Below are 13,373 nucleotides of genomic sequence, written 5' to 3'. Positions count from 1 at the left end.
GAGATAGGGAATTCTGGCATTCACCTTCTTTTTGTTTTTTACCTCCTCCCCACCCTTTATTCATTTGAAATCCCATCTAGGCGCATCTAAAGCTCTACTATAATAATTGGTTAAATATTTCTTACTCTAATAAATATAAAATGATGGACCACCAAATCCTAATAGTGGAACTGATGTCTATACCGTTGTTGCATTTTTACATGTCTGAAAAGTCTCTCTACTGTCTTCTGAAATGCTTGTACTAACTTACATTTCTGCCAAAAGTGCACAAGTATTGCCCTTTTATTCATGTCTTGTGATCTTTTTGCTTTTTGATAATAGCCATCCTTGCTGGTATAAGATAATAATTCACTTTGATTTTTATTTAAGGTCCCTAAAAATTGGTGATGTTAACCATCTTCTCATTTAACTATGATGCATTTATTTAATTTCATTTAAACATAGTCTCTCACTATTTTTATTTATTTAATTTACCATTTTTTTTTATTTCTTCTCTGTGAAGGGGAGTCCCAGTCTTGGTATCACTGCTATCCCCTAGTGCATTAAGTTATTGTAGCACTAGGTGCACATCTGCTACAAGTATGCATGGTGTCTAGGTCCAGCCCATGCTCACTCTTTGGTTGATCGTTCAGCCTTTGGGAGCCCCCAAGGTTCCAAGTTAGTTGACTCTGTTGTTGATCTCCCTGTGGAGTCCCTGTTCTCTTCAGGTCCCACAATCTTTCCCCCAAACTATTCCATAAGACTCCCTGAACTCCATCTAATGTTTGGCTGTGGATCTCTACATTTTTTTCTATTGGGTGCTAGGTGGAGACTTTCTAAGGGTAATTGTGCAAGCATAATACAGTATCATTTATAGTGTTAGGGATTGGTTCTTGCCATAGTCTTAATATGGGCAAGTCATTGGTTGGCCATTCCTCCTGTCTCTGCTCTATCTTTGTCCATCAAAAATCTTGTAGGCACGACACATGCAATTAGACCCATATTTATCACCCTGCACAAAATTCAAGTCCAAGTGGATCAAAGACCTCAAAATAAATCCTAATAAAGTAAATATCAAAGAAGAAAAGGTAGGAAATATTCTTGAACACATTGGTACAGGAAACAGTTTCCTAAAGAGAACACCAGTGGCTCATGCTTTAAGATCAACAGTTGATAACTGGGACTTCATGAAAATGAAAAGCGTCTGTAAGGTAAAGGACAATCTCAACAGGAAAAAAACAAAGATCAGCCTACAGATTTGGAAAAGCTTTTCACAAATGCTACATTATACAGAGCTAATATCCAAATGTGTGTAGAATTCAAGAAGGTAAACACCAAAAAAAAAAAAAAACCTAAAAAATGAGCTACAGAAACAGAATTCTCAACAGAGGAATCTCAAATGGCTGAGAAACACTTAAAAGGAATGTTCAAAGTCCTTAGTCATCAAGGAGATGCAAATCAAAATGAGCTTGAATATCATTTAGAAGGTGGACTAAAATAGTCATAGGAGGCAGATAGCATAAGAGAACTGGGTGGAAGAAGGGATGAAGAGGGTAATGGGGGCATTTAGGATCAGGTATGTGTAGGGAGAGGAAGGAGAGGCTAAGAGGGCTAGGAGAATGAATGGAAAACTGCAACTGATGTGCATGAGGTTGGAAGTGGGCATCATTAGGATGTGACAAAGACCTTGGATTGGGAGAATCTCCAAGGAGTTTAGTTGGGATTTAAGTTGAGCCTCACAACAATGCACATATGGAACCTGAAATGGCCACCTCCTGTAATCAGACAGGACCCCCCAGTGGAGAGATGATACCAACCCACCCACAAAAACTCACAACCCCTGAACTTTTTCTGTCAAAAAAAAAGCAGGAACTAAAATGGACCAGAGACTAAGGGAATGGTCAACCTATAACTGGCACAACTTGAGACACATTCCATCGGCAAGCACCAATCCCTGACACTATTAATGTTACTTGGCTATGCTTGAAAACAAAAGAATAACTGTCTTCTGAGAAGCTCCATCCAGCAGCTGACTGAAACAGATGCAGAGACCTACATGCAACCACTGGAAGAAGCTCACCTACTCTTAAAAGTGAGTCAGGGAAAGGGTTGAGGGCCCCAAAGGTGACAGGAACTCCTTAAGAATATTAACAGAGTCAACTAACCTGGGCCCTTGGGGGCTTTCCAACACTGAACTACCAACCAGCAGCATACATGAGCTGGACCATGTGTAGCTTGGTTTTCATGCGAGTTCCCCAACAACTGGAATGGGGACTGTCCCCAAAGCTGTTGCCTGGCTGTAGAATCTGTTCCCCTAACTGGGCTACCTTGTCTGGCCTCAGTGGCCTTGCAGAGACTTGACATGGCAGGATGGTTTGGTACTGGGGGAGTAGGGCGCACTCACTCAGAGAAGTGGACAGGGAGGGGAGAGGCACTGTGTGTGGGGGAACCAGAGAGGTGGGGGACAATAATCAGGATGTAAAGTGAATAAGTAAATTAATTAATAGAAAAATATCCCTTAAACTCTAAGACACTGATAATTTGCTAGACTAAATGTCCAACTTAATAATATACCTTGAAGTGACTTAAGAAGACTGATATCCTAGTGTGCTATGCTCCTATGTTTGCACCTGTTTGTCTAACCTGCTTTCAAGAGAACAATGTAACAACTGACTTCATTTGCCTTGGATCTTCCATGTAATCAGTTTTTATAATAGCTATATCTTAAATTATGTGGTTCTCCATGTTTCTGATAAGGACAAAAGACATGCATATATATTTGCTGAATGCAGAAAATATAGAGGCTGAAAGCAATCTTCTAAAATGAGTAGTCACCATACATGTTGAATATATTATTTATGGATACTGGATGATACAGGGACAGATTCACAAGGCAGCTTTTAGGCAGGCATAGACTCAGACTGATACAACAAACAGATAGAGGACAGAAAACATGGGTATTATAAAGAAGAGAATTCAAATCTGGACTCTTAGTTAATTACTCAAGAGGAAAACACTTTTATGTTTTTTCTTAAGGTGACATCAATGCGTTATTGATGGTTCAAAGTTATTAATTTATGTATTTAATCCATACCAGGCATATTATTTAATATGCTAAAATTTTCTAAATTCATGTTTATTTATAAATGATCTAATGAAATTTTTAATGTAATATATATCTTCATATCATGATCATATTTTCATGATAGTATTATTCAGTATTAGGTTATATACACAATATGTACAATGTGTTGAGTTCCATCCTGAGCTCTACAAAGTAACAATAATGATGACTAGTAACTATTGTACTAAAATAAGGTCATGTCTCTGGAAATGATGACAATTTGATTGGTTATTTTAATAGTATGAGTGCTTTTAATTTATTTTTGACAGATACTTTCATCTAAGACTTACAGAACAACATTAAATAAAGATTACACACTGGTGCTCCTTTACCTAATTATAACATCTTTTAGTATGTTGAAGTGTTTGCTATATATATTCAATTTGTCTAGAATTATTTTCCTGAGTGTTGGATTTTATCAAGTGACATGTATTTCTTTTGAAATTTTTATTACTTTGACCGTCCTTCGGCTGACTTGTATTATGGTTTTTTTGCATTAGTCTATGGAATCAGTTTTTGTTTATATCTGTGATTGAGCATTTTTGGTCATGGCAGTTAAAGTTTTTAATATGCGTGGATTCAGTTTTCTTTGGGAGTTTTGCATGTATTTTAATTAAGGATACTGAGTAGTGGTTTCCTTACTCAGCTCAGTCTCTGGGACTTGTGAGGGATTGCCTAGTATTGGGGTTCAATATTTTTGGCCTAGTATTTATTTCCAAGTCTAAGGCTTAAAATTATTTTGATTGTATTAAATGAGAGTTTTTTTTTCCAAGACCAGTGGTTTAGAGTGGATAGAGGAATGACTTGAGCATCTCTTTCTCTCCTACTTTCTTTAGAATGTATATTTGTCTGGAATTCTACAAAAAGTCACTATGATATTATTTGATTTCCTCTCCTCTTGTGAAGGCAGTGTAGTACATGAGTATTTTTCAACATTTTATGTCTGCAGATTCATGATTACACAGCCACCAATTTAGGATATCTGTTGCAGTTTATACATTTTGACAGTATACATCTTTCCAAAACCATTAACAAAAAAAGACTCTTTACCTCACTGTGTTTTATGAATACCTTTAATAAAATACTTTTAAATTTTTTCTTCCCATAGTCTATATAATCAATCTTTGTGTCAATGTCATACTACTTCACAGGATAATTTATAATGAGAAAACTGTGATACATCCACAGTTTCTCTGTTTGCTCAAGATTTTATTCAACTACTTTAAATGCCTTTTTAGGCCCGTTATAATTTAAATATATTTGTTTCTTCTGGTTCTATGAATAATGTTGTTGGTAATGGAATGAGAAATGAAGAAATTGTGATATATACTATATGCATGTGCATTTGCATGTGCATGTGTGTTTGTTTGTTTGTGTAGAATTACATTATATAAAATGTACCATATAAAATATATCAAAATAAATGATAAAACAAGATGAAATTCAGTAGTTTGCATTATTTTTTTTGTTTTTTGTTTTGTAGTTATTTATTTCTTTGTTGTTTGAGATAGGGTCTAATGTAGTCCAGGTTAGCTTCAAACTCATTATGTAGCTTAACTGATCATGAACTACTGAGCTTCAGACTAAATCTCCCAAGACCTAGGATTACAGTCATATATCCAAGAGTGGAGATTATAAGCATCAAGCTTAAAATTCTGTCATTTGCAAAACCTGAAATAATCTAAAAATATGTTAAGTTAAATTAGCAAGAAAGTAAAAGAAACAAACAAACAAACAAACAAAAACAAAAAGGGGTCTAAGAAATCGTTCAGCTGTTATGAGCACTGGATGTTCTTCCCGAGAATCTGGGTTTAATTTCTAGCACCCACGTAGTAGCTCACAACCATCTGTAACTCCTGTTCCAGGGCAACTGGTGCCATTTCTGGCTTTTTATACACCATGCATATATGTGGTGGACAGATTTGCATGCACACAAAACACCATGCACATTAAAACAAAATAGTAAAGGAGAGAGAAAGAGAGAAAACCCTTTAAAAAAGACAAATATGTATAATCTCAGCAGCATCCAATATTTAGAATGTGTCATCTACCTAGGAAGTAGAAAATTGCTTCATGAGAAATCGTGGATTTTAGAAGAATTGAATGATTTAAACAAGTACATAAGTTAGAGTTAGACTAGAAAGAAGGAATATGTTTTATTAGTTGATCACATATAGAATGAACATAGCAAAAATAATGTAGCATAAATTACACAGCAGAGTTTTAAATGTCTTATCACAAGAAAAACCTGACAAATATGTGAGATGATACTTGCCATGATTATTCTGATTATATGAATTAATGTTTTGATAGATTATATAATCCATACATGTATTAAAACACCATATTTTACTTCACAAATTGCTAAATTGTTATCAAGGATAAGTGTTAATACAAATATATATATAGTATATATATATATATATATATGTATATATATATAAAACTCTTATACATGCATCTAACAAAATGAAATTGCTATTCTGTTATAATAGCTTAATAGAACTCCTAGTCTAGAACTATAAGATTATGTGAAAGTAGACAATTAGAGTTTTACTTAGGTGTACTGATTCTAGTGCTTGATAAAGCCATTAACCCTTACCTTAAAAATTCAAGCATTGGCCCAGACCTGACCCTGTACCACAGTACTCCATACCCAAATACCACAGGATAGAGCTGGTCTCCAAGGAGGACAGAAATGCCAGTGAGCAATAAAGACCACCACTACTGTTCAGAGAGACCTGCCCTGAGTCCTCAGGACACAGAAACCAAAGAGCAGCTGGGGACAGGATCCTTCCAGTTTCTGTTTGAACCCCAGAGCTGACACTGTGCCACAGCTCTCCATACCCAAATTCCTTCCCTAGGGAACTGGTCTCAAAGGCTTGCAGGAGGGAAAAGCCACATTCAGAGATAGCAAGACCACCTAACATCAGAGATAACCAGATGGCAAGAGGCAAGGGCAAGAACATAAGCAACTGAAACCAAGGCTACTTGGTATCATCAGAATCCAGTTTTTCCACAACATCATGCCATGAATACCCCAACACATGAGAAAAGCAAGATTCAGTTCTAAAATCACTTCTCATGATGATGATAGAGGACTTTAAGAAGGACAAAAATAACTCCCTTAAAGAAATACAGAAGAACACAGGTGAACAGGTAGAAGTCTTTAAAGAGGAAACATAAAATTCCCTTAAAGAATTACAGGAAAACACAAACAAACAGGTGAAGGAATTGAACAAAACCATCCAGGATCTAAAGATGGAAATAGAAACAATAAAGAAATCACAAAGAGAGACAACCCTGATATAGAAAACCTAGGAAAGATCAGGAGTCATAGCAGAATACAAGAAATAGAATAGAAAATCTCAGGTACAGAAGATACTATAGAAAATTTTGACACAACAGTCAAAGAAAATGCAAAATGTAAGACGCCCCTAACCCAAAACATCCAGAAAATCCAGGACACAATGAGAAAACCAAAATAAGGATAATATGTATAGAAGAGAGTGGAGATTCACAACTTAAAGGGGAAGTAAATATCTTCAATAAAATTATAGAAGAAAACTAAAGAAAGAGATGCCGATAAAAATACAAGAAGCCTACAGAACTCCAAATAGATTAGATCAGAAAAGAAATTCCTCCCATTACATAATAGTCAAAATAGCAAATGCACAAAACAAAACAAAAAAAAAATATTGAAAGCAGTAAGAGAAAAAGGTCAAGTAACATATAAAGGCTGACCTATCAGAATTAAACCAGATTTCTCACCAGTAATTATGAAAGTTAGAAAATTCTGGGCAGATATCATACCCAAGAGAACACAAATGCCAGCCCAGGCTACTATTCCCAGAAAAACTCTCAGTTACCACAGACAGAGAAACCAAGATATTCCATGGCAAAACCAAATTTACACATTATCTCTCTACAAATTCAGTCCTACAAAGGATAATAGATGGAAAATGCCAACACAAGGAGGGCATCTACACCCTACAAAAAGCAAAAAAGTAATCATCTTTCAACAAACCCAAAAGAAGATAGCCATAAAAACGTAAAAATAACATAAAAAATAAGAGGAAGCAAAGATCACTATTCTGTAATATCTCATGACATCAATGAAATAGTCAAACTCAGGGCTAAAATCAACCAAGTAGAAACAAAAAGAACTATACAAAGAATCAACCAAACCAGGAGCTAGTTCTTTGAGGCAATCAATAAGATAGATAAAGCCTTAGCAAGTCTAACCATAGGGCAGAGAGACAGTATACAAATTATAAAAATCAGAAATAAAAAGGGAAATAAAACAACAGAAACTGGAAATTGAAAAAATCATCAGATTCTACTACAAACTAGAAACTCTAGATGAAATGGGCAATTTTCCAGACAGAAACCAGATACCAAAGTTAAATCTGAATCTGATTAACGATCTAAAAAGACTCATAACCCCTAAAGAAATAGAAGTCATCAAAAGTCTCCCAAACAAGCAAAAATAACAACAACAACAACCCCCCCCCACACACAAACACACAGAAAGAAAGAAAGAAAGAAAGAAAGAAAGAAAGAAAGAAAGAAAGAAAGAAAGAAAGAAAGAAAGAAAGAAAGAAAGAAAGAAAGAAAAAGCCAGGACCAGATGGATTTAGTGCAGAACTCTGTCAGACCTTCAAAGTTCTAATACTAATACTCTTTACACTATTCCACAAAATAGAAACAGAAGGAACCCTACCCAATTCATTCTAGGAAGCCCAGTTACACTGCATATTTTCCCTTGGAGATGGAATGGTTTCTGTCTAATCAGGAACTTGTCACAATTTCCTTTCTTAGAGAACTGCATAAGAGATTTTTTTTTCTACTTCTATCATGTTTAATGTTCCAAACAGATTTTAAAATCCGGTGAGTGCACATTACTTTTAGCTTCAGAAGATAACATATATATATATATATATATATATATATATATATATATATATATATATATATATATATATNTAAGAGGTATTTATCTATTATAAATTATTTTGGTTACTTAAAAATGTCAATACTGAGTTGTATATTTCAAAATAAATTATTATTTTAATAAAAAATAGCCCTAAATAAAATAGGGTTTGGAAAGAAAGAAAGAAAGAAAGAAAGAAAGAAAGAAAGAAAGAAAGAAAGAAAGAAAGAAAGAAAGAAAGAAAGAAAGAAAGAAAGAAAGGAAAGAAGGAAGGAAGGAAGAAAAGAAAAGATTAAAAATAATCAAGTGCTTGCCAGAGACTGTATGGAGGAAAAATTGTCTCAGCTCTCTAGTCAAAAGTTATACTGTAGATCATGCTTGCTACAAAAAGAATTCTTTATTGCCACTTACCACTGTTTGTTTTGCTAACTCTCAAATTTACATGGTTTTATTAGCAATTACAAAAGCTTGTATGCTTTTATTGCTACCTGCCAAATATGTACCTGCAGAATTCTTATTTCTGTGATTCCTGCTCCTGTAAACATTTCTAACTACAGTGGGAAATTCTTCGGTGATTATAGGACTCAAGGGCCACCTGTTATCTTGCCTATAATTTCAAGAACTTTGTAGTGTTTCTAGGTCCCTTCAGAGAATTACCTTGGGATTTCAGCCTCTATAAAAATAAAAATTTCTCCTGTCTCTTTGAGTTCATGGTTGGGATGTTTTCATACCACAATTATATGTCTGTTTAAATAAAATGCCTAGGGGTTAGAAAACCTTTAGTAATACAGACTGAATAACATATGATGTACAACTTTATAACTTCATTTAACAATGTACTTTATACTTACTAAGAGAGTAGATAAAAACTACTCTAACAACATGGAAAAAAGACACAAATGTGGAAGCTATGTATGTTAATTTTCATAACTAAAACAATCATTTCACTATATACATGTTTATATGAGCATACAAAACAAAATTAATGTAAACAAGTAGAGAAAGACAGTGAGAATTTTCGACACACCAGGAGCAAAAGCAACACGTTCCAATTAAAAGATATTCTTCTATAAGAGTGTCCATATATTATATAAACTGTCATATTTTGAAAGTGACAAAAATGCCAACAATAAATAAAATAAATTATTCTTCAAAACCAAGAAACAAATATTTTCTTAGAAAAGAAAAGGTGATGAGTTTATCAATACTACAATGGAAAAATTCAATACCATTAAGGAACATTTTCAATAATTGAACTCCCATGGATAAAATCAGTAAGGACACTACAGATTTGGCAACCATAGATAACAAATGATCACAAAAGACAATCATAGATCATTCTATTCAACAGAATAAGAATAAACCTTGTAATATTTTCAGCACTGTCTTCAGCTTAATTCTTAATAACTTAAGGCTAAAATCATAGAGCTGTCCACTAAATGAAGCAGATATCATGGACACTATGAAAGACTCCTATGTCACTGTACCTTCAAAGTACTAACACTTTATTTTTGCATGAATTGTATGATTCAACCTGAGCATACACAGATGCATCCCTGTCCATCATTTTAACCTTTTAAAGTATGCACTGTATAACCTTACACTGAATATCTACTTCTTTTTTTGATTGCTTATTTCCAGAAGTAGTCTCTAAGTCTCTATTTAGCAATAATTATTACTGCATAAGAATACATTTTCTGTTATAATGTGTGTTTCTTTTTTAATGATAATTTAAATTGGCATATATTCATTATATATGACACTGAGTTTTAGGGGTGTTTTTATATAATACAGAATATGTTTGAAGCAAATATTCCAAATTTTTATAGTTATTTTTTAGTAATGCACATCTTTTGTTTTGTTTATTTTGTTTTGTTTTGTTTTGTTTTGTTTTGTTTTGTTTTTTCAAGACAGGGTTTCCCTGTATAGCCCTAGCTGTCCTGGAACTCACTTTGTAGACCAGGCTGGCCTCAAACTCAGAAATCTGACTGTCTCTGCCTCCCGAGTGCTGGGATTAAAGGTGTGCACCACTGTGTGGAGGCTGTAATGCACATCTTATTGATTGATCTTTCTTAGTAGTGGGGTTTCTCCTATATGAATATGTATAGAACACCTGTATAATGCCCCAATGATTTTGTTCTAGGAGAAATTATCTTTGAGAAATATTTTCTGTATAGGAATTTTAATCCAGAAACATTGCTGTTCTGGCAAGGGATCATATCCAAAGCCTTCTAGGTCTATATGATTAAGTTAGAATGCAGACACACCTGCAGCACACAACTTCAATACCAAACAATGTAGGTAAGGTTAGTTTGTAGAAGGAAGTAGCTGTGTTTGAAAGTGACTTCTAATTGAGGGGCAGACAAGTGATGAATCAGAAAGATTTGACCGAATGAGTCAGAGATAGTATATGCCCTACTAATACAAGAACAATGCAGGATATAAAGAGTACTTTAAAAAAAAATACAGAGGGAGAGAGAGAGAAAGCAAGAGACAAACAGACAGACAAACAGAGACAGAGAGAGACAGAGAAACAGAGAGAAGGGAGGAAGAAAAAGAGGAGGAGAGAAGAAGGCAGCAGTTTTACTGGAACAGTTTTACAGGTGAAAACAGAATGAGCCAGACAATGAGAAGGAGACAGAAGATTAGAACAGATTACCAAAGTTAGTTTGAGGCCAAGCAGAGGAATTCACTGAGAATCTGAGAGAAGCCAGATTAATTCAGTCAGCTTGAAGAGATGTTTAAGCCAGAAGAGTGCACTTGAACCAGCCAGCCAGAGTTCAGAAAAAGAAAGGGAAAAGATGATCTTATTCAGTAGTGAGGCTCTGAGAAAACAATTACATCAGGAAAATAAAAGTTACATTTTACAGCATTTTTGCTCTTCTTGCTTGCTGTATACTTAATTTTTCTGTATACTAATTCAATATGAACTCATCACATTTAGTTATAATAAAAATATTTTTTCCTTATCAAAGTAAAATTAAGAATAACAGAAAAGAAAAGATAGAACATTTACAAATATATGGAAATTAAAACATATTTTAAAAATAATTATAATGTTGAATTTTTTAAATGAGAATTAAGAAAATAAAGACATGCAAATATTATAAGCCCCAATACAGGGGAATACCAGGGCCAGGAAACAGAAGTGCGTGGGTTGGAGAGCAGGGTGGGGGGAGGGTATAAGGGACTTTTGGGATAGAATTTGAATTATAAATGAAGAAAATATCTAATAAAAATGAAAATAAAGACAAATAGAAAATGTGGAAAAACTTATAATATACAAGATTGGTATTAAGTTGGAAATATTATCTCCATACTTCCAACTTATACCTACACTTAAAAAAAGGATGTGCCAAAATAAATAATCTACCTCTTTACCGAATTAATAAAAGTAACAAAGACAAACATTACTAGAAAAGAGGCTTGGAGGAACTCCACATAAATTCAGAGACAGTGAAACTTATAGAGGAGAAAGTGGGGAAAAGCCTTGAAAATATGGGCACAGGGGAAAAGTTCCTGAAGAGAACAGCAATCACTTGTGCTGTAAGATCAAGAATTGACAAATGGGACCTCATAAAATTGCAAATCTTCTGAAAGGCAAAAGACACTGTCAATAAGACAAAAAGGCCACCAACAGATTGGGAAAGGATATTTACCAATCCTAAATCAGATAGGGGATTAATATCATATATATATATATCTCAAGAAGATGGACTCTAGAAAATCAAATAACCCTATTAAAAAATGGGATACAGAGTTAAACAAAGAATTCTCAACTGAGAAATACCGAATGGTGAGAAGCAACTGAAAAAATGTTCAACATCCTTAATCATCAGGAAAATGCAAATCAAAACAACCCTGAGATTCCACCTCACACCAGTAAGAATGACTAAGATCAAAAATTCAGGTGACAGCAGATTCTGGTGAGGATGTGGAGAAAGAGGAACACTCCTCCATTGTTGGTGGCATTGCAAGCTGGTACAACCACTCTGGAAATCAGTCTGGCGGTTACTCAAAAAATTGGACCATAGTACTACCGGAGNAAAATTGGACCATAGTACTACCGGAGGATCCAGCAATACCTCTTTTGGGCAGATACCCAGAAGATGTTCCAACTTGTAATAAGGACACATGCTCCACTATGTTCATAGCAGCCTTATTTATAATAGCCAGAAGCTGGAAAGAACACAGATGTCCCCCAACAGAGGAATGGATACAGAAAATATGATACATTTACACAATGGGGTACTACTCAGCAGTTAAAAACAATGAATTCGTGAAATTCTTAGGCAAATGGATGCATCTGGATGATATCATCCTGAGTGAGGTAACCCAATCATAAAAGAACACACATGGTATGCACTCACTGATAAGCAGATATTAGCCCAGAAACTTAGAATACCCAAGCTATAATTTGCAAAACACATGAAACTCAAGAAGATGGAAGAACAATATGTGGATACTTTGTTTCTTTGTAGAATAGACAATAAAATACATGTGGAAGGAGTTACAATATACGGAGCTAAGAAGGAAGGAAAGACCATCAAAAGACTGTTCCACCCACAGATCCATCCCATATTCATCCACCAAACCCAGACACTATTGCATATGCCAGAAAAAATTTGCTTACAGGACCCTGACATAACTCCCTCTTGTGAATCTATGCCAATGCCTGGCAAATGCAGAAGTGGATGCTCACAGTCATCAATTGGATGGAACACAGGGCCCCTAATGAAGGCACTAGAGGAAGTACCCAAGGAGCTGAAGGGGTCTACAACCCTATAAGAGAAACAACCATATGAACTAACTGGTACCCCCGAGAACTGTGTCTCTAGTTGCATATGTAGCAGAGAATGGCCTAGTTGCCCATCAATGGGATGAGAGGCCCTTGGTATTGTTAATATCATATGCCCCAGTACAGGGGAATGCCAGGGCCAGGAAGTGGGATTGGTTGGTTTGGGGAGCAGGGCAGGGGAAGGGTATAGGGAGCTTTGGGGACAGCATTTGAAATGTAATTGAAGAAAATATCTAATAAAAAATAATACAACGGAACACAAAACGAAAAAAAAAAAAGAAAAAAGACGGTTGGAGATGGCCTTGTTGGTATTGTTCATACAGAGTACCCAAGTTCAGTAATCAACACCCATTTCAGAAAGCTCACAATGATCTATAATTCCAGTTCCAGGATACTGAATACTCACTGACCTTCACAGCCACCTGCATACATCATAGCTCTATAATATAAATTGAAATTGGGTACAGTAATATACTCAGTACTATTCTTTTTCTTTGGCATATATATATATATATATATATATATATATATATATATAT

Source organism: Mus caroli, chromosome X (genome assembly GCF_900094665.2).
Source record: "Mus caroli chromosome X, CAROLI_EIJ_v1.1, whole genome shotgun sequence".
In the NCBI taxonomy this organism is placed as follows: domain Eukaryota; kingdom Metazoa; phylum Chordata; class Mammalia; order Rodentia; family Muridae; genus Mus; species Mus caroli.
The sequence above is the reverse complement of the archived record's forward strand: the minus strand, read 5'-3'. Positions refer to the sequence as shown.